The sequence below is a fragment of the Gracilinanus agilis genome, chromosome 4 (genome assembly GCF_016433145.1).
Source record: "Gracilinanus agilis isolate LMUSP501 chromosome 4, AgileGrace, whole genome shotgun sequence".
NCBI lineage: Eukaryota > Metazoa > Chordata > Mammalia > Didelphimorphia > Didelphidae > Gracilinanus > Gracilinanus agilis.
The window spans coordinates 267,157,232-267,177,217 of record NC_058133.1 but is presented as its reverse complement, the minus strand read 5'-3'; the positions used below and the strand labels follow the sequence as shown (position 1 = coordinate 267,177,217).

Here is a 19,986-nt window from a genome sequence, read left to right as displayed (position 1 = left end):
CCCAGGGTCACACAGCTGGGAAGTGTCTGAGGCCGGATTTGAACCTAGGACCTCCCATCTCTAGGCCTGGCTCTCAATCCACTGAGCTACCCAGCTGCCCCCTATAAATATTTTTGTACACATATTTTTCCTTATTATCTCTTTGGGATACCAACCTAGCAGTGGAATGGCTGGATCAAATGGCAGGCAGTCTTTTAAAGTTCTTTGGGCATAGTTGCAAGTTGTCTTTGTTAAAAGTAGGGGGAAAGGGGGCAGCTGGATAGCTCAGTGGAGTGAGAGTCAGGCCTAGAGACAGGAGGTCCTAGGTTCAAACCCGGCCTCAGCCACTTCCCAGCTGTGTGACCCTGGGCAAGTCACTTGACCCCCATTGCCCACCCTTACCAATCTTACACCTATGAGACAATACACCGAAGTACAAGGGTTTAAAAAAAAAGTAGGGGGGACAAATGTAATGCTAAGGGGCTAAATTAGTCTCTGAGCTAGGGTGGGGTTCAGCAGAGAGTTAACTGAATAAAGGAAATACATTCAGGTAATACACACTAAGCTGGAGAATAGCTGGATAACAAAAAGATGAATAAAACCAGGGTACACAACTTATAAATCACAGTGGGTTCAAATTGTCAGTAAAAGTATCTGGAAAAGGAGAACAACAAGGACGCTTTATTAAAAGGGTTTAATAACAAAACTAGTTTGAGGAGTAGAGGTAAGAAGGAGAAACTGTCTCTAGGTCTAAAGGTAACTCAGGGAATGGAGGAATGGAGATGTCTACTCTTATCACTAATCTAACTACTAGAGTAACAGGTCCAGATGTAGTTAGGGATCTCACATATATCAAGGTCTTCAGTGAATGTTGACCTCAGCTGATCCTCAATGCTGTTCAGGGTAACTGCCAGTAAATCTGATACTGGAGATTGAGCTAGGCTTATTGACATTCAGTGTCCACCACTGAAATGTCTCACCACAGTGTGGTCAATCCCAGCAAACAGATCTTGATAGAAGTAATGCTCTTGGAAAAACCAGGCCTCACAGACAGGATAAAACAGGTCTCCCTTTTTCCCTGAAGTTCAAACTATCACTCTTTCCCTGTGTCAGACCCACAGAATTCTCAGGCTGTCAGCAAGCTGTGCCCATCACTCAAATTTAATCTATGCTACTCTACCTTTAACTTCTAACACCTTCCAGAATGATTGGTTCAATTCACAACCTCATTAGCAATGCATTAGTGTCCCAATTTTGCCACATTCCCTCCAACATTTATTACTTACCTTTGCTGTCATATTGGCTAATCTGCTAGATGTGAGGTAGTACCTCAGTGTTGTTTTGGTTTGCATTTCTCTAATTATAAGAGATTTAGAATACTTTTTCCTGTGCTTATTGATAGTTTTGATTTCTTCATCTGAAAATTGCCTATTTATGTCCCTTGCCCACTTATCAATTGGAGAATGGCTTGATTTTTTTTTGTACAATTGATTTAGCTCCTTTTAAATTTGAGTAATTAAATCTTTGTCAGAAGTTTTTGTTGTAGAGATTTTCCCCCCAATTTACTTCCCTTCTAATTTGGTTGCATTGTTTTTGTTCATACAAAAACTTTTTAATTTAATTTAATCAAAATTATTTATCTTACATTTTGCATTTTTTTTCTAACTCTTGCTTGGTCTTGAAATCTTTCCTTCCCAAAGATCTGACAAGTAAACTATTCAGTGTTCACATAATTTACTTATAGTTTCCTTCTTTCTATTCAAGTCATTCACTCATACTGAGTTTTATCTTGGTATAGGGTGTGAGATGTTGATCTAAACCTAATCTCTCCCATACTGTTTTCCAATTTTCCCAGCAGTTTTTGTCAAATAGTGGGTCCCAAAAGCTGGGTTCTTTGACTTTATCATACATTGTCTTGCTGAAGTCATTTACCCCACATCTATTCCACTGATCCTCCCTTTTGTCTCTTTACCAGTACCATATTATTTGATGACCACTGCTTTATAATACAGTTTAATATCTGGTATTGCTAGGCCCCCCCATCCTTCACATTTTTTAATTCAGTAAAAAAGTTTCATTGTAGTTTGATAGGTATGGCACTGAATAAGTAAATTATTTTGGGTAGGATTGTCATTTTTATTATGTTAGCTCATCCTACCCATGGGCAATTAATGTTTTTCCAATTGTTTATATCTAGTTTTAATTGTGTGGAAAGTTTTTTGTAGTTGTGTTCATATAATTCCTGTCTTTGTCTTGGCAAATAGATTCCTAAGTATTTTATATTGTCTCTGGTGATTTTAAATGATATTTCTCTTTCTAACTCTTACTGTCAGGATGTGTTGAAAAATTTATAATTTAGTTTTAATCTGGGGATTTTTAATTTGTTCACTTTCTAGTTTTTTAATTTGCATGCCCAATTCATTGACCTCTGCCCTCCCTAATTTGTTAATATATGCACTCAAGGATATAAATTTCCCCCTGAGTACTGCTTTGGCTGAATCCCATAGATTTTGGTAGGATGTCTCATCATTTTCATTCTCTGCAATGAAAGTATTAATTGTTTCTATGATTGTTCTTTAACCAATTTTGGAGAATCATATTATTTAATTTCCAATTAATTTTTGATTTGCCTCTCCATTACCCTTACTAATTATTTTTATTGTATTTGAATCTGAAAAGGTTGCATTTATTATTTCTGCTCTTTTGCACTTGTTTGCCATGTTGTGGCCTAGTACATAGTCAGTCTTTGTGAATGTACCATGTGCTGCTGAAAAGAAGATGTATTCCTTTTTGTCCCTATTTATTTTTCCCCGTATATTTATTAACTCTAATTTTTCTAAGATTTCATTCACATCTCTTACCACTTTCTTATTTATTTTTTGGTTTGATTTATCTAGATCTGATAGAGAAAGGTTCAGGTCTTCCACTAATACAGTTTTACTATCTATTTCCCCCTTAAGCTCCACTAGTTTCTCCTTTAGAAATTTGGATGCTATACTATTTGGTGCATACATGTTAAGTACTGATATTTCCTCATTGTCTGTATTGCCTTTTATTAGGGGTGTAATTACCTTCCCTATCTCTTTTAATCAGATCTATGTTTACTTTGGCTTTGTCAGATATCATGATTGCAACTCCTGCCTTCTTTTTCTCAATTGATGCCTATTAGATTTTGCTCCAGCCTGTTGTCTTTACCCTGTGTGTGTCTACCTGCCTCGTGTGTTTCTTGTAGACAGCATATGGTCGGATTTTGTTTTCTAATCCACTTTGCCATTTGCTTCCATTTTATGGATGAGTTCATCCCATTCACATTCAGAGTTATGATTACCAGCTATGTATTTCCCAACATTTTGATTTCCTCTCCTAGTTCTGCCCTTTCTTCTTTCACTATTTCCTTCTACACCAGTTGTTTCCTTTTAATCAGCGACCCCAATTCCTGCCCTTATATTACTTCCCTTTCTGCCCCCTCCTTTTTTATTCCCCTCTTTTTTAGGGTCTATTAAATTCCCTACCCCCTCTCTTTCCCTTCCTTTTTGTACCCCACCTCACTCCCCCCACCCTTAGTTTTTCCCTCTCAACTTCCAATGGATCTAGATACTCTTCCATCTCAGAATTGGTTCCACTGAGAGTAAGGTTTGAGTATTACCTGTTAGCATTCTCTTCCTCTCCTTCTTATACTAGTATTCTTCCCCTCCCCATCCCATGTGCCTTTTTGGTTGGTATAGATTATCCTAATTTTCTTATTCCTTCAAGTTTCTTGTGATGCCATCTTTTATTCCCCCTTTTCTTTGTTTGCATATCATCTTAAACCACTTAGTACCCTAATCTCTACCTATAAATAATTCTTCTAACTACTATAATAGTGAATACAATTTTTGAAAGTTATAAATAACATTTTTCAATATATGAATATACACAATTTGACCTTATTGAATCCCTAAAAGCAAAAAAGAAAAAAAAAATTATCTGTCTCTTATTTACCTTTTCATGTTTCTCTTGAATTTTGTATTTAGATATCAAATTTTCCATTTAGTTCTGGTCTTTTCTTTACAAATATTTGGATATCTTCTGTTTTGTTGAATGCCCATAATTTCCTTTGGAAAGTATATTCAATTTTGATGGGTAGGTGATCCTTGGTTGTAGATCCAATTCTCTTACCTTTTTGAATATCATATTCCAAGCCTGGTGGTCCTTTAGTGTGGAGGCTGTCAGATCTTGTATAATCCTGATTGGTGCTCCTTGATATCTGAGTTATCTCTTTCTGGCTTCTTGTAATATTTTCTCCTTAGCTTGGAAGCTCTTAAACTCGGCAGTTACATTCCTGGGGGTTGTCTTTTGAGGATTTAATGTAGAGGGTGATCTATTAACTCTTTCAATGTCTATTTTGCCCTCTTGTTCAAAAATATTAGAGAGGTTTTCTTGTATAATTTCTTGTAGTATCATGTCAAAATTTGTGTTTATTTCCCAGTTTTCAGGTAGACTTATGATTCTCAAATTGCCTCTCCTAGACCTGTTTTCCATGTCAACCATCTTTTTATGAGATATTTCTTGTTTCCTCCTAATCTGTCATTCTTTTGACTTTGCTTTATCAATTCTTGCTGTCTTGTGAGATCATTGGCTTCTACTTGCCCAATTCTAGTTTTTAATGACTGGTTTTTAGCTAAGATCTTTTGATTTTTGTTTTCGGTTTCATCTAACCTGCTTTTCATGACTTCCAACAGGTCATTTCTGGTCTTCAATTTGCTTATCATTTCATTTGATTTCTGGGCTTCTTTTTGAAAGTGGGAGATTCTGTCTTTTAAACTGTTATTTTCTTTTTGAACTATTTCCCAGTTTTCTTGCCAAGTTTCTTCCATCTTTCTCATAATCTCAGATTTGAGTTCCTTAAGAACTTGTGACCAATTTCCTTTTTTTGGAAGGTTTGGATGTGTTTGTTTGTCGTTGTCTGCTGTCTCCTCTTTAGTCTGGAGTTTTTGTGCATAAAAATTATCAAGGGTTAAGGTTTTCTTGGGGGTTTTTTTGGTGGTTATGGATTGTAGTTCTTGGAAGTTAGTGGCTATTGCTTTGTTCCTTCCCGGTCAGAAGACTGAGTGAGGAAGGTGGACGATCTTTGTATTGAGCTCCAGAGAGGTTCTTGCCCTGAGGCTATTTTTCAAGTGTCCACAGTAGCATCTGCTGTGTGCAGCCCTGTATTGTCTTTCCACACAGAGTCCATATTCTTCATCCTCCTGGGGACCCACATCTTGCTGCTCTCAGGGACAAGTCTCTGGTATCCTTAGCCCATCCCTGACTACCTAGAGACTGCCCTGAAGTGGTCTGAGTGTGGAATGTAGACAAGTCTCTGTATTGAGCTCAGGAGAGGTTTTTACCCTGAGGTTCTTTTTCCAGTCTCTATTGCATCTGCTGTGAGCTTCCCCTCTCTGCCCAATCTCTGAGCCCTATCTCTATATTTCCTCCACCTCCTGGGGCCCCAAGTCTCAATCTTCTTAAGGGCAAGTCTGTGTTGGCCTCAGCCCCCTCCCCGAGAACTTAGAGGTTGCCCTGAGCTCGCTCCGACTCTGCCGCCATAGGTGGAGTGGAGATGGGGTGATGAGCTCATCCCTTGATGGCAGTAATTTCATCCCCTTTTAGCTTGGAAAGGCCCAAACTTTGCCTGGCTTGTGTGCTATGCCCTTAAGTGGAGCCACTTCACTCGTCTGATTTTGGTTTTGTCCTTTTAAGGCACTTTCTTTCTCGGTTGGGGAGAGGATTAGAAGAACTCTGCCCCTACTCTGGGACATCTTAACCTAGAAGTTGCCAATTCTGATTTTTAAGACATGATTTTCTTGAGTCAGCTTTTGTACTTTCTAAAAGAGTTCTTTTCCTAGGTGAATTTTTGTACCTCTTTTTCCATATGGCCAGTGTTGCCTTTTAAGAAGTTTTTCTTTTCAGTATATTTTTGTATATCTTTTCCATTTGGCCAGTTCTTTTTAAGAAGTTCTCTTCATTGGATTATTGTGCCTCTTTTACCAATTCGCCTTTTTTGGTTTTTAAGATATTAATTTCTTCAAGTATTTTTTGTGCCTCCTTTACCATGTGTTGACTCTTTTTTCATGATTTTCCTGTATCACTCTCATTTCTCTCCCAATTTTTCTTCTACCTCCCTTATTTGATCTTTAAAATTCTTTTTGAGGTCCTCCATTAATTCTTTTCGGCTTTGAGAGTAATTCCTATTTTTCTTTGTGACTTTTATTAGTACAGTATTGATTTTTTTGTCTTCTTCTGAGTTTGTATTTTCTTCTTCTCTGTCACCAAAATAACTTTCTATATTGAGTTTCTTTTTCCATTGGTTGCTCATTTTCCCAGCCTTTTTCTTTTCTTTTAATTTGAAAACTGTTAAAGTTTGGATTTGTATCTCTGGTGAACAAAGCATTGTTTCAAACTTCAGGTTCTTTGTGCTGCTGCCCTAAGAGCTAACTTTGGGGATCTATCTGTTTTCGGTTCTTTGAAGATTATGATAAAAGGAGAAGTGAGTTTAAGACTCCCTGGGCCTGTACTCTGGCCTCTAAGTAACCCCAAGCACTCTTTCTCCTTGAGACTGTGACCCAGGTCATCCCCTACTCTTCTGTGGTCACAAATGCTGGTGTGCTCCTCAGCCTAAAATGGCACCCATAGATTCAGACCTGGTTCTGTGTATGAGTAATGTAATAAGAGTCTTATGCTCAGAGCCAGCAAAGGGAACCTTGTATTCTCCTATGGAATTGTACAACACTCCCTTACCATTTGTGGCTGAGAGTTCTGAAGGCCTTTGCTGCTGTGTCACATGAGCTCATGGCCTATTGCTCTTGTGCTGCCTGCCTTGACAAGCTGTGCTCCATCTCCACTCCATTGCTTTAAATCTTTTCATACCAGAATTCTAAGTTGTTTTGTGCTGGAAAATTACTTCACCTCTTCTTTTTGTGGGATAATGCTTTTCCATAATTTATTCTAAGGCATTATCAGTGTTTTGGAGGGTAATTTGGTAAAAATCAGAGGAGGAGCTGTACATTCTCCACCATCTTGATTCTGCCTCCATATCATTCAATGCCTTCTATTTTTAATCCATGACTTAAACTTAAAAACCAGTGTTATTAATTCATAGAGGGGCAACCCATTTGTAAAAAATTCAGTTTCACTGTTTTTTTCCCTTCTCCAATAGGTAGAAAGTAATGTGAATAACTAATATGGCAAAAATCATTCATGATAGGCCACAAAGCTAAAAGTAGATAGCGACACAGTGGCGTGATTTTTCAAATGAGCCTCACAGTACTATGATACATAAGGATATTACATCTTCTGGATGTATTTGCCCTGATTATCTATTCTTATTAGCAAATTATATCCAGTTCTGATTTCTAAGTTTAAAAAACATTGAGAAAGCATAGAGCTAAGTTGTCAAAGGTTTGGTACACATGCCCCAGCATTCCACAGGAGGCTGCTCCATTCCCTCCCTCCATAATGCATCAGGACAATTTTCACATGCCCCACCCCTCTTTCCAGCAGCCCAATGCAAGCACTTCCTCTCTCCACTCTCTGAGGTAATGGCGAGAGGGACTCATAGGCAGCTTGCAGGTGTGGTTGGGCATGCAATCTCTAAAAGGTTTGCCAATGCAGGTTTAGAAGATCAGAAAAGGCTGATTGCTTTATTACAGAGAAAACAACTCCTATAACCAATAATAAAAGGAGTTAATACTAGAGAAAAGAAATAAGCTGTGCTTAATTGATACTTTTAAACAACTAAAGAAGTTTTTGAATTTTTGGTTTTATCTTTTTCTTTTATCTGACATTCCTGAATCTATCCCTCTGCCTTACATATCCAGCAAATCTTTCCTTACTTCATTCTTAATTCATATGCCTTCCCATGTTTTTATGAAATTCTCATCATTTTCATACTTCATTTGTTACTACAATTCATTTTGGCTTTTGCCAATTAATAGGCACATATTCCCCACCCCATCCCACCCCCCAGGATTAAAAAGATTTTTAATATATTGATCCTTTTTTTAACAGAAGGTTGATAAAAATAGGACTAAATGAAAATCATGATCAAAAAAAGAGCCTAGGCATCATATTTCAAGAAGTTATCAAGGAAAACTGCCCCATATTTCAAATTCACAGGACAAAATAGAAATGAAGAGCTCTAAAATGAAAATTCCCAAAAATATTATCCCCAAATTCCAGAAACCCTAGATCAAATAGAAAATATTTTAAGCAGCCAGAAAGAATATCATAGAGCCATAGTCCGGCTCACACAAGATTGGAGGACTTGGAACATGACATTCCAGAAGGCAAAGGAACTAGCAAAAGTTGAATATCATCCTTCAGAGGGAAAATAGATATTTAATGAAATAGAGGATTTTCAAGACTTCTTGATGAAAGACCAGAGAATAGAAAATCTGGCGTTCAAACAGAAGACTTACGAGAAACATAAAAAGGTAATTATGAAAGAGTAATCATAATGAATTCAGTAAAATCAAATTGTTTACATAACTCTATGGTAAGATCATGTATGTTAACTCCTAAGTACTTCATTATCAGGGAAGGTAAAAGTAGTTTACCTGACAGAGGACATGGATATGAGTTCATTATGTTGGAGTAATGTCTAAAAATATGAAAGGTGGAGAAAGGGGTTGCACTGGGAGAATGGGGAATGGAAAGCTAGATTAAGGTAAATATTTTCACCTAAAAGAGACAAGCAGGGAAGAACTTTTACAGTAGAGTAGAAAATGGTTGATGGTGGCAGGCAATGCTTGAACTTCTCATTAGAATTGGTTCAAAGAGAAGAATATTGTGTATAGAAATGTAATTTACCCAATAGAGAAACTGGAAGGGGAAGGAAGGCAGTGGTTAGAAGCAAATTAGACTTTTGAGGAGGGATAGGGTAAAAAGAAAAATAGAGAAAGGAACAGTAGAAAATGGGGATAGAGGGAAATACACAGACAATCATAACTGTGAATGGATAAACTCACCCATAAAATGGAAGCAGAAAGCAGAATAGATTAGAAAACAATCCAGTAATATTCTGTTTTCAAGAAACAAAAGAGATACAGAGTTAAAATAAAGTGCTAGAGAAGAATCTAATGTACTTCAGCTGAAGTTAAAAAAAAGGCATAGGCAACAATCATGACTGCAGACAAAGCAAAAGTAAAAATCTAATTTAAAAAAGATAATTAGGGAAACTATACTTGCCAAAACGTATAGACAGTAAAGTAATATAAAAAAATTTTACAGCAAATTTCTCTGATAAAGACCTTTTTTCTCAAATAGGACTGATTCAAATTTACAAAAATAAGAGTTATTTTCCAATTAATAAGTTCCCAAAAAGCAATTTTCAGAAGAAATCAAATCTATCTATAGTCATATAAAAACTCTAAATCACTCTTGATTAGAGAAATGCAAATTAAAATAATTCTAAAGTACCATTTCATACCTCTCAAAAATCACAAATGATGGATAGGATGAGGGGGAAAATAGTACACTAATGAACTTTTTCATAGAGTACTGAACTGTTCCAACCATGCTAGAGGACAATTTGAAAGTATCCCCAAAAGGGCATAAAACTGTCCATACCCCCTTTGACTTATCAATATCCTCTACTAGATCTATATCCTAAAGAGATCAAAGAAGGAGAAGGATCTACATGTACAAATACTTGGAACATTTCTTTTTGTTGTGGCAAATAATTCAGAATCAAGTGGGATGCTCTCATCAGGTGGGAAATAGCTGAACAAGTTGTGGCATATGATTGTGATATAGTACTATTGTGCTGTGAGAAATGACAAAGGAAGTGGTTCTAAAACATATGAACTGATGCAAAGTGAAATGACAAGAAATGTGAGATCATTAGACTCAGGAATGATGATTAGTTCTTAAAAGACTTTGCTATTCTGATTAATATAAAGATCCAAGACAATTCCAAAGGACTCATGATGAAAAAGAGGCAACAATGGCCTAATGGATTAGAGGTTTGGGGCCTAGAGTCAGGAAAACATGAGTTCAAATTCAGACTCAGACAGTTTCTAGCTTTGTGACCTAAGGCAAGTCCCTTAATCTCTGATTGCCTGGAAAAAGGACACTCACTGGAGAAAGAAATGGTAAACCACTCCACTATCCTTGCCAAAAACAACAACAACAACAACAAAAAAAAACATAAAAAGAGACAGCTAGGTAGCAATAGGGCTGGAGTTGGAAGGACCTAGTTAAAATTTAACTATAGATATTTCCTAGCTTTGTGACCCTGGAATAGTCACTTAAATCCAATTGTCTAGCCCTTGCCCCTCTTCTTAGAATTAATACAAAGACAGAAGGTAAGGGTTTTTAAAAAACAAACAAACAAATAGCTATGGTGAATGGGGTCACAAATAGTTGGACACAACTGAACAACATAATGAAAAAATGCTATCCATCCCCAAAGAGAACTGATGAACTCTGCAAAATGAAGCTTAATTTTCTCACTTTTTTTTGCTTTTTTAGTTGGGTTGGGAGACAACTTGGCTAATATGGAAATGTTTTTCATGAATTCACATGTGTAATTGATATATTGTTTGTCTTCTCAGTGAGCGAGGGAGAGATAGGAAAGAGGGAGATTTGGAACTCAATTTAAAAATAAGAGAATGTTAAAAATAATTTTAAAGGGAATTAACTTAATTTGCTGCAAAATTTAATCATAAGATCATCAATTTAGAGCTGCATTGGACTTTGGAAGCCCTTAAGTCTAAACTAATTTTACAGATGAGGAAACTGAGCCTGAGCAAAGTCCCTTAGTTATTAAGTGCCTGAGGCAAGATTTAAACTCATTTCCTTCAGATTCAAAGTTCTGATTTTTAGGGGTTCAGATAATGTACCACTCTAATTCTTTTTCAAACAGGTTCCATAATTCTCCAAACTTAAGGAACTTTCTAAAAAAGGTCAGGAAAAAATAGCTCCAGGCCCATTTTCTCTGGGATGATTCAAGGTACTTACCTGCATGGAAGCAGAGAGTGGACCAGATGGCCTCTTGAAATTCTCTCTTTGTTTATGACCTTTATATTTTAGGTATTTATATTTATGTCATCTCTCCCTTTCTAAATTGTATGGCCCTTCAGTTCAGGTACTATGTCTTCTACAATTTGTATCCTAAAGAGTGCTGATAACTACAACAAATTTTACTGAATATCTTATCTAATATGTACAGAACACTTCTACATTAGAAGATGTAAAGTATCTTTTGTGAAAATAGCTGTTATAAAAGACATTTTGATTAAAAACCCCATATAGTTGGCATTAACAAAGTAAAAATAGCAGTAGAGTATAAAGAAGAATTTTAAATGACTGGGTTGATCTAGGGGATAGATCATGAAATTGGGACATTTTAGTTGAGCCTTTAAGAATGTGTAGTAAGTGAATATGATAAGAGAATCTTGTCACATAAAACAGAAAAAACTGCACATTTTCCAAAGGATGCAATTTTGAACAGGAAGAAGCAGCTAAACCGTATGGTAACAAAAAAGGAAATCATGTTAGCCTAGTTTGTAACATCACTTTGTTCACAATTGAGGATTAATAAATATTGATTTGTGTAATTGAAGAGTATCAAAGCTATATATTAAGTTGTGAGGAGGATGGTTTAGTGTTTAATTAGAAACTAAATGGTGAGAAACTAACCAAACAAAGGTGTTAGTTTAAGCATTTTTCTAGAGAAATTAGCTCTATCATAAACGATGGACCAATCTTCTTGTAAATATTCAGTGATTATAATAATTGTCTTTAAGAATCTAAAGGACTCTATAGAATGTGGGTTTGGGATTGTTTTTAGAGACTCCCTCTTAGATCCATTCTGATTGTTTCTGTTCTTGAAGAGAAGTGGCAAACACATTAAATATTAAGGAAATAACAAATAATCTAGAGTAGCTGCAGCCTGGGAAAGGTAGTCTTTTCATTAAGAATGCTTGGCACTCCTTTATTTCATTAAGGATTCATTTTTTTCCCCTGGTATGATTTTTACCCAGTTTTTCTGGGTAAGTTATTTTTAGTCATAAACATTTGCCTTCTGGAATACCATATTCTAGGCTCCATGCTCCTTTATAATAGTGGTTACTAAACTGTGATTCTGACTATGTCTCCTTGATACTTGGGTTCTTTCTTTTTAATTGCTTGTGATATTTGTTTCTTGGATTTTGACAGTAATGTTCTTGGGGATTTTTTTTAGGAGAAGACCAGGATTCTATTTCTACTTCCTCCTCTCACACACCCCCTCCCTTTTCTAGACAGTTTTCTTTAAGATTTCTTGAAATATAGAATCAAGATTCTTAGATTTTTTTTCTCATCACTATTTTCCAGGTCAGTTGCTTTTACTGTAAGGTACCTTAAATTTTCTTCTTTTTTTTTAACCTCTTTTAATTTTGTTTTGATATTTCTTGTTGTTTCATGGGTTGTTGTTTTCTTTTATAGGACCCTTCTAATTTTCAGGGGGTTTGTTGCTTGGACAAGGTCTGTATCTCTTAAAGCTATTAGTTTCCTTTCCAATTCTTCTATAACTTTCATTTCTTATATTTTTCCTCTAATACTCTCATTTCACTTTTTTCTCTATGTTTAAGGCTTATTGTCATGCAAAATACACTTCCAGAATTATCGTGGTTGTAGAAACAAACTTATAACCAAAACCCTAAAATAAAACTATAAATACACTGATGTGAAAGATGACTCCAACAGTGCTTTCTTGGAGACAGATAGCATTCCCCATCATAAGTATTTCAGGATTGTCTTAGATCAGTGATGAGCAAACTATACGGCCCAGCCTACAGGCCAGATGCAGCCCCACTGAAATGTTCTATCCAGCTGCTCACGACATTATTCCTGATCTGACAAATACAATGAGTAGGATATAATACATTATTTCTAATCTGACAAATACAATGAGTAGGATACAATACAATGAAACTTGGAAAGAGTTGCCTTAGAAACAGACTGACAGATGAGCCATTTCCTTTCCTTTGGCCCCCTCTTTAAAAAGTTTGCCCATCAATGTCCTAGATCATTGCATTACTGGGAGTAGCCCAAGTTTTCACATATCATCATGACAATATTGCTGTTGCTATGTACAGTGTTCTCCCAGTTATACTTATTTTGCTCTGCATCAGTTCTTGCAGATCTTTCCAGCTTTTTCTGAAATCATTTTGCTTATCATTTCTTATAGAACAATAATATTCCATCACCAACATATATCACAATTTGTTCAGCCATTCCCCAATTGGTGGATATCTCCTCAATTTACAGTTCTTTGCCACTACAACAAAAATTTGCTATAAATATTTTTGTATAAGCAGGTCTTTTAACTTTTTTATTATCTCCTTGGGATACAGACCAAGTAGTAGTATTTTGGATCAAAGGGTATGCACAGTTTTGGGCTCTCATTTCACTTATAAAAAACATATCTTAAGACTTCCGGTTAAGATGGAGGCAGAGTAAGGAGCAGCAGCTTGATCTCTCCTCACCGAAGCATACAGGACTCCTCAAGGGGACATAAAAACGAATCCAGATGAACGAAGGGACCCCACAACAGGGCGCAGCATTGAAGGTACGTGGAATCAGGGCATTTCCACGGTATAAAGGGGTGAAACAGCTCTCACTAAAACGCGAGAGGAAGAAGCCCTTCCCCCCACCCCCACACCACGTACAACTCAGAGGCCAGCGCACAAGAGTGAAAGCAGGTTTGGGGCACCCATTAAGTCACTGGCAGCTCCAGGGCTTGTTCCTGAGAGCAGCATGACTTAGGACCCCAAGAGGCTAAAGAACGCGCACAGACTTTCCCGAGCGTCTGTGCGGGTGAAGGCAGTGCCCTAGGCACGGACAAAGATCTTGAGCGCAGGCTCGAACCGCGAGTGGGGACCCTGTGCAGACGGGAGCATGGCTGTGGAAGCAGCGCCCTGAGACTGCTGAAGGAGTCTCGGGCAAAGGGGCAGACCAGGGACGACCAGGAGGCTCGACCGCGAGAACAACGAGACCTGAGACCTCAGGAGCCTAGACAGCGCAGACAGACCCTGAGTGTGAGAATAAAGCGCAGGAGGTGCTGGGCTAACAACAATGGCAAGCCAAAATCGGGAAGCCCAGAAGAGAAAGATTATCAAGAAGAACTCTGGAACACTCGACAACTTTTACACAGAGAAAATCCAGAAAACAGAGGAGGACAAGCAAGTAATCATATCCAAACCTTCCCAAAACAATGAAAACTGGTCACAAGCTATTGAAGAGTTCAAATCTGAGATGATGAAAAAGATGGAAGAGATCTGGCAAGAGAATAACAGTTTAAAAGGCAGAATTTTGCAATTGGAAAGTGAGGCTCAGAAATCAAATGAACTGATGAGCAAATTGAACACCAGAAATGACCAGATTGAAAAGGAAAACCAAAAGATCATAGCCAAAAACCAAAAGATTATAGCCGAAAACCAGTCCCTAAAGGCTAGAATTGAGCAATTAGAAACTAATGATCTCTCAAGACAAGAACAAATAAAAGTCAAAAGACTGATAAAATAGAAGGAAACATGAAATATCTCAATGAGAAAGTGACAGACCAAGAAAACCGGTCTAGAAGAGACAATTTGAGAATCATTAGTCTTCCAGAAAAAGCAGAAATTAATAGAAACTTGGACTCCATACTAAAAGAAATTATTCAGCAAAATTGCCCTGAAGTTCTACAACAAGAGGGCAATATAGACATTGAAAGGATCCATAGATCACCCTCTACACTAGACCCAGAAAGGGCAACACCCATAAATATAATAGCCAAATTCAAGAGCTTTCAAATAAAAGAAAAAATCTTACAAGAAGCCAGAAAGAGACAATTCAAATAGCACCAATCAGGATCACACAGGATCTAGCAGCCTCCATGCTAAAAGACCGCAAGGCTTGTAATATGATATTCAGAAAGGCAAGAGAGCTGGGTCTTCAACCACGGATCAACTCCCCATCAAAACTGACTATATAGGGGCAGCTGGGTAGCTCAGTGGAGTGAGAGTCAGGCCTAGAGACGGGAGGTCCTAGGTTCAAACCTGGCCTCAGCCACTTCCCAGCTGTGTGACCCTGGGCAGGTCACCTGACCCCCATTGCCCACCCTTACCACTCTTCCACCTATGAGACAATGCACCGAAGTACAAGGGTTAAAAGAAAAAAAACAAACAAAAAAAAACCTGACTATATACTTCCAGGGGAAACTATGGGCATTCAACAAAATTGAAGATTTCCAAGTATTTGCACAGAAAAGACCAGGACTAAATGGAAAGTTTGATATCCAAGCACAAAAATCAAGAGAAACATGAAAAGGTAAATAAGAAACAGAGGGGAAAGAAAGAAACCTCATAATTTTTAAAATTTGACTCTTTGAGGGCTTCAATAAGATCTAATTATCTGTATTCCTATGTGGAGAAATGCTATGTATAATCCTCTGTAGTGAACTCTATTCACTATTATAGTATTCACTATTACAGCAATCAGAAGAATAATTCATAGGGAGAGGATAGAATACTAAATGGTCTAAGATGACATGGGGGGGTGGGAAAGAGGGGGGTGAATAGTAGGGGACACCAAGAGAAACTTGAGTGAATAAGAAAAATAGGATATTCTATTACACACAAAGAGGGCATGGGAAGGGGAGGGGACAAATACTATTATAAGAAGGAGAGGAAGAGAGCATTAAGAGGTAATATTTAAACCTTACTCTCAGTGTAATCAACCCAGAGAGGGAAGAGTAGCTATGTTATCCATTGGGATAAAAAACTCTATCTAACCGTACTTAGAAAGTCAGAAGGGATAAACAAAGGGGAAAAGGGGAGTGGGGAGGTCAAAAAAGGGAGAGGAGAAGAAGAGGGAGGGAATTCATTAGGCGTTTAAAAATAAAAAGAGGGGAATAACAAGGGAGGGGGGTAGAAAGGGAAGTTAATCAAGGGAGGGGATGAGGGTTACTGGCTCAAAGCAAACCACTGGTTTAAAAGAAAATAGTGTAAGAAAAAGGGGTGGGACTAGGGGAGGATACAAAAATAACAGTGAATGCACAACTGATAATTGTAACTCTGAATGTGAATGGGATGAACTCGCTCATAAAACGGAAGCAAATAGCAGAGTGGATCAGAAACCAAAATCCTACCGTATGTTGTCTACAAGAAACACATATGAGGCGGGTAGACATACACAAGTTTAAGGTTAAGGACTTGAGCAAAATCCTTTGGGCCTCAAATGAGAAAAAGAAGGCAGGAGTGGCTATTATGATTTCTGACAAAGCCAAAGTAAAAATAGATATGATTAAAAAGGGAAAGTCATTACATCCTGATTAAAGGCAGTATAAACAATGAGGAAATAACACTGCTCAATATGTATGCACCAAGTGGTATAGCATCCAAATTCATAAAGGAGAAACTGGCAGAGCTCAAGAAGGAAATAGATAGTAAAACCAAAATAGTGGGAGATCTAAATATTCCTCTTTCAGATCCAGATAAATCAAACCAAAAAATAAACAAGAAAGAGGTAAGAGAGGTGAATGAAGTCCTAGAAAAATTAATTGATATGTGGAGAAAAATAAATAGGGACAAAAAAGGAATACACCTTCTTTTCAGCTGCACATGGTACATTTACAAAGATTGACCATGTAATAGGGCATAGAAACATTGCAAACAAATGCAAAAGAGCAGATATGATAAATGTAACCTTCTCAGATCATAATGCAATAAAAATAATAATTAGTAAGGGCACCTGGACAGGCAAATCAAAAAAACCAAATTGACAGTATCAAAGATGAAAAGGGAGACCTCACCTCTAATGAAGGGGAAATTAAGACAATCATTAAAAACTATTTTGCCCAATTATATATATATGTCAATAAATATAACAATCTAGGAGATATGGATGAATACTTACAAAAATATAAATTGCCTAGATTAACAGCAGAAGAAATAGAATACCTAAATAATCCTATATCAGAAAAGGAAATTGAACAAGCCATCAAAGAACTCCCTAAGAAAAAATCGCCAGGGCCTGATGGATTCACAAGTGAATTCTATCAGACATTCAAAGAGCAACTAATCCCAATACTATACAAATTATTTGATATAATAAGCAAAGAAGGAGTCCTACCAAATTCCTTTTATGACACAAATATGGTACTGATTCCAAAGCCAGGTAGATCAAAAACAGAGAAAGAAAACTAAAGACCAATCTCCCTAATAAACATAGATGCAGAAATCTTAAAGAGAATACTAGCAAAGAGACTCCAGCAAGTAATCAAGAAGATCATCCACCATGATCAGGTGGGATTTATACCAGGAATGCAAGGATGGTTCAACATTAGGAAAACCAATCCACATAATTGACCATATCAGCAGTCTAACAAACAAAAGTGACATGATTATTTCAATAGATGCTGAAAAAGCCTTTGACAAAATACAGCATCCATTCCTATTGAAAACACTGAAAAGTAGTATAGGAATAGAAGGAACTTTTCTAAAAATAATAAACAGTATATACCTAAAACCATCAACAAGCATTATATGCAATGGGGATAAATTAGAAGCCTTCCCAATAAGATCAGGAGTGAAACAAGAATGCCCATTATCACCTCTACTATTCAACATAGTACTAGAAACACTAGCAGTAACAATTAGAGAAGAAAAAGAAATTGAAGGTATCAAAATAGACAATGAGGAGACTAAGCTATCACTCTTTGCAGATGATATGATGGTATACTTAAAAAATCCTAGAGAATCAACTAAGAAGCTTGTAGAAATAATCAACAACTTTAGCAGAGTTGCAGGATACAAAATAAATGCACATAAATCATCAGCATCTCTATATATTTCCAACACATAAGAGCAGCAAGAGGTAGAAAGAGAAACACCATTTAAAATCACCCTAGACAATATAAAATACTTGGGAATCTATCTACCAAAAGAAACACAGCAATTATACGAAAACAACTACAAAACACTTTCCAAACAAATAAAACTGGATCTCAACAATTGGAAAGCCATTCATTGTTTATGGGTAGGATGAGCTAACATAATAAAAATGACCATTCTACCCAAATTAATTTATCGATTTAGTGCCATACCTATCAAATTACCAAAAAACTTCTTTACTGAATTAGGAAAAATTATAACAAAGTTCATTTGGAATAACAAAAGATCAAGAATATCAAGGGAAATAATGAAAAAAAATGTGAAGGAAGGGGGCCTAGCAGTACCAGATATTAAACTATACTGTAAAGCAGCAGTCATCAAAACAATATGGTACTGGCTAAGAGAGAGAAGGGAGGATCAGTGGAATAGACTTGGAGTTAATGACACTAGCAAGACAAGTGTATGATAAACCCAAAGAGCCCAACTTTTGGGACAAGAATCCACTATTTAACAAAAACTGTTGGGAAATTTGGAAAACAATATGGGAGAGATTAGGTTTAGATCAACATCTCATACCCTACACCAAGATAAATTCAGAATGGGTGAATGACTTAAATATAAAGAGGGAAACTATAAATAAGTTAAGTGAACACAAAATAGTATACCTGTAAGATCTCTGGGAAAGGAAAGATTTTAAAACCAAGCAAGAGTTAGAGAAAAATTACAAAATGTAAATTAAATGGTTTTGATTATATTAAGCTAAAAAGCTTTTGTACAAACAAAAACAATGTAGTCAAAATCAGAAGGGAAATAACAAATTGGGAAAAAAATCTTTATAATAAAAAACTCTGACAGCGGTCTAATTACTCAAATATACAAGGAGTTAAATCAATTGTATAAAAAAATCAAGCCATTCCCCAACTGATAAATGGGCAAGAGACATGAATAGGCAATTTTCAGGTAAAGAAATAAAAAGTATCAATAAGCACATGAGAAAGTGTTCTAAATCTCTAATAATTAGAGAAATGCAAATCAAAACAACTCTGAGGTATCACCTCACACCTAGCAGATTGGCTAAAATGAAAGAAGGGGAGAGTAATGAATGCTGGAGGGGATGTGGCAAAATTGGGACATTAATGCATTGCTGGTGGAGTTGTGAACTGATCCAACCATTCTGGCTGGCAATTTGGAACTATGCTCAAAGGGCTATAAATGAATGCCTGCCCTTTGATCCAGCCATACCATTGTTGGGTTTGTACCCCAAAGAGATCATAAAATAAACAGACTTGTACAACAATATTTATAGCTGAGCTTTTTGTGGTGGCAAAGAACTGGAAAAGGAGGGTATGTCCTTCAATTGGGGAATGGCTGAACAAACTGTGGTATATGCTGGTGATGGAATACTATTGTGCTAAAAGGAATAATAAACTAGAGGAGTTCCAGGTGAACTGGAAAGACCTCCAGGAACTGATACAGAGCGAAAGGAGCAGAGCCAGAAGAACATTGTACATAGAGACTGATATACTGTGGTAAAATCGAATGCAATGGACTTCTGTACCTGCAGAAAGCAATGACACAGGACAGCTCTGAGGGATTTATGGTAAAGAACGCTACCCACATTCAGAGGAAGGACTACAGGAGAGGAAACATATAAGAAAAACAAATGCTTGAACGCATGGGCTGAGGAGGACATGATTGGGGATGTAGACTCGAAACTATCACACCAATGCAACTATCAACAATTTGGAAATAGTCTTGATCAAGGACACATGTTAAAATCAGTGGAAATGTGCATTGGCCATGGGTGGGGGGACAGCGGGGGATGAAGGGGAAAGTAGTTGCATGAATCATGTAACCATGTTAAAAATGAATATTAATAAATGTTTAAAAAATTTAAAAAAAGAAAAAGAAAAAAACATCTTAACTCTTCGTTTTTTAATTCTTATTCCATTTCTTGTAGGAATTCTAGATTTATTTTTTCCCAAGGTGTGTTGTTGTTGTTGTTTATTGTTTGTTGTTGTTGTTTTGCTTATAGATGTTTTAGAGTCATTCTGTTTTTCTGGGTTTTTGCTTGTGTCCCTGCCACCACAATGCCTGTTAAGGGTGGGATTCTTTGATTTATTTGGCC

At 36.8% G+C, this 19,986-nt stretch overlaps 1 protein-coding gene across 1 annotated transcript in view; it reads left to right on the top strand.

The window, feature by feature from the left end:
• The window catches only part of BTBD9 (BTB domain containing 9), a 453,032-nt gene that overhangs the window by 174,587 nt on the left and 258,459 nt on the right, over positions 1–19,986 (top strand). The window lies entirely within an intron of this gene.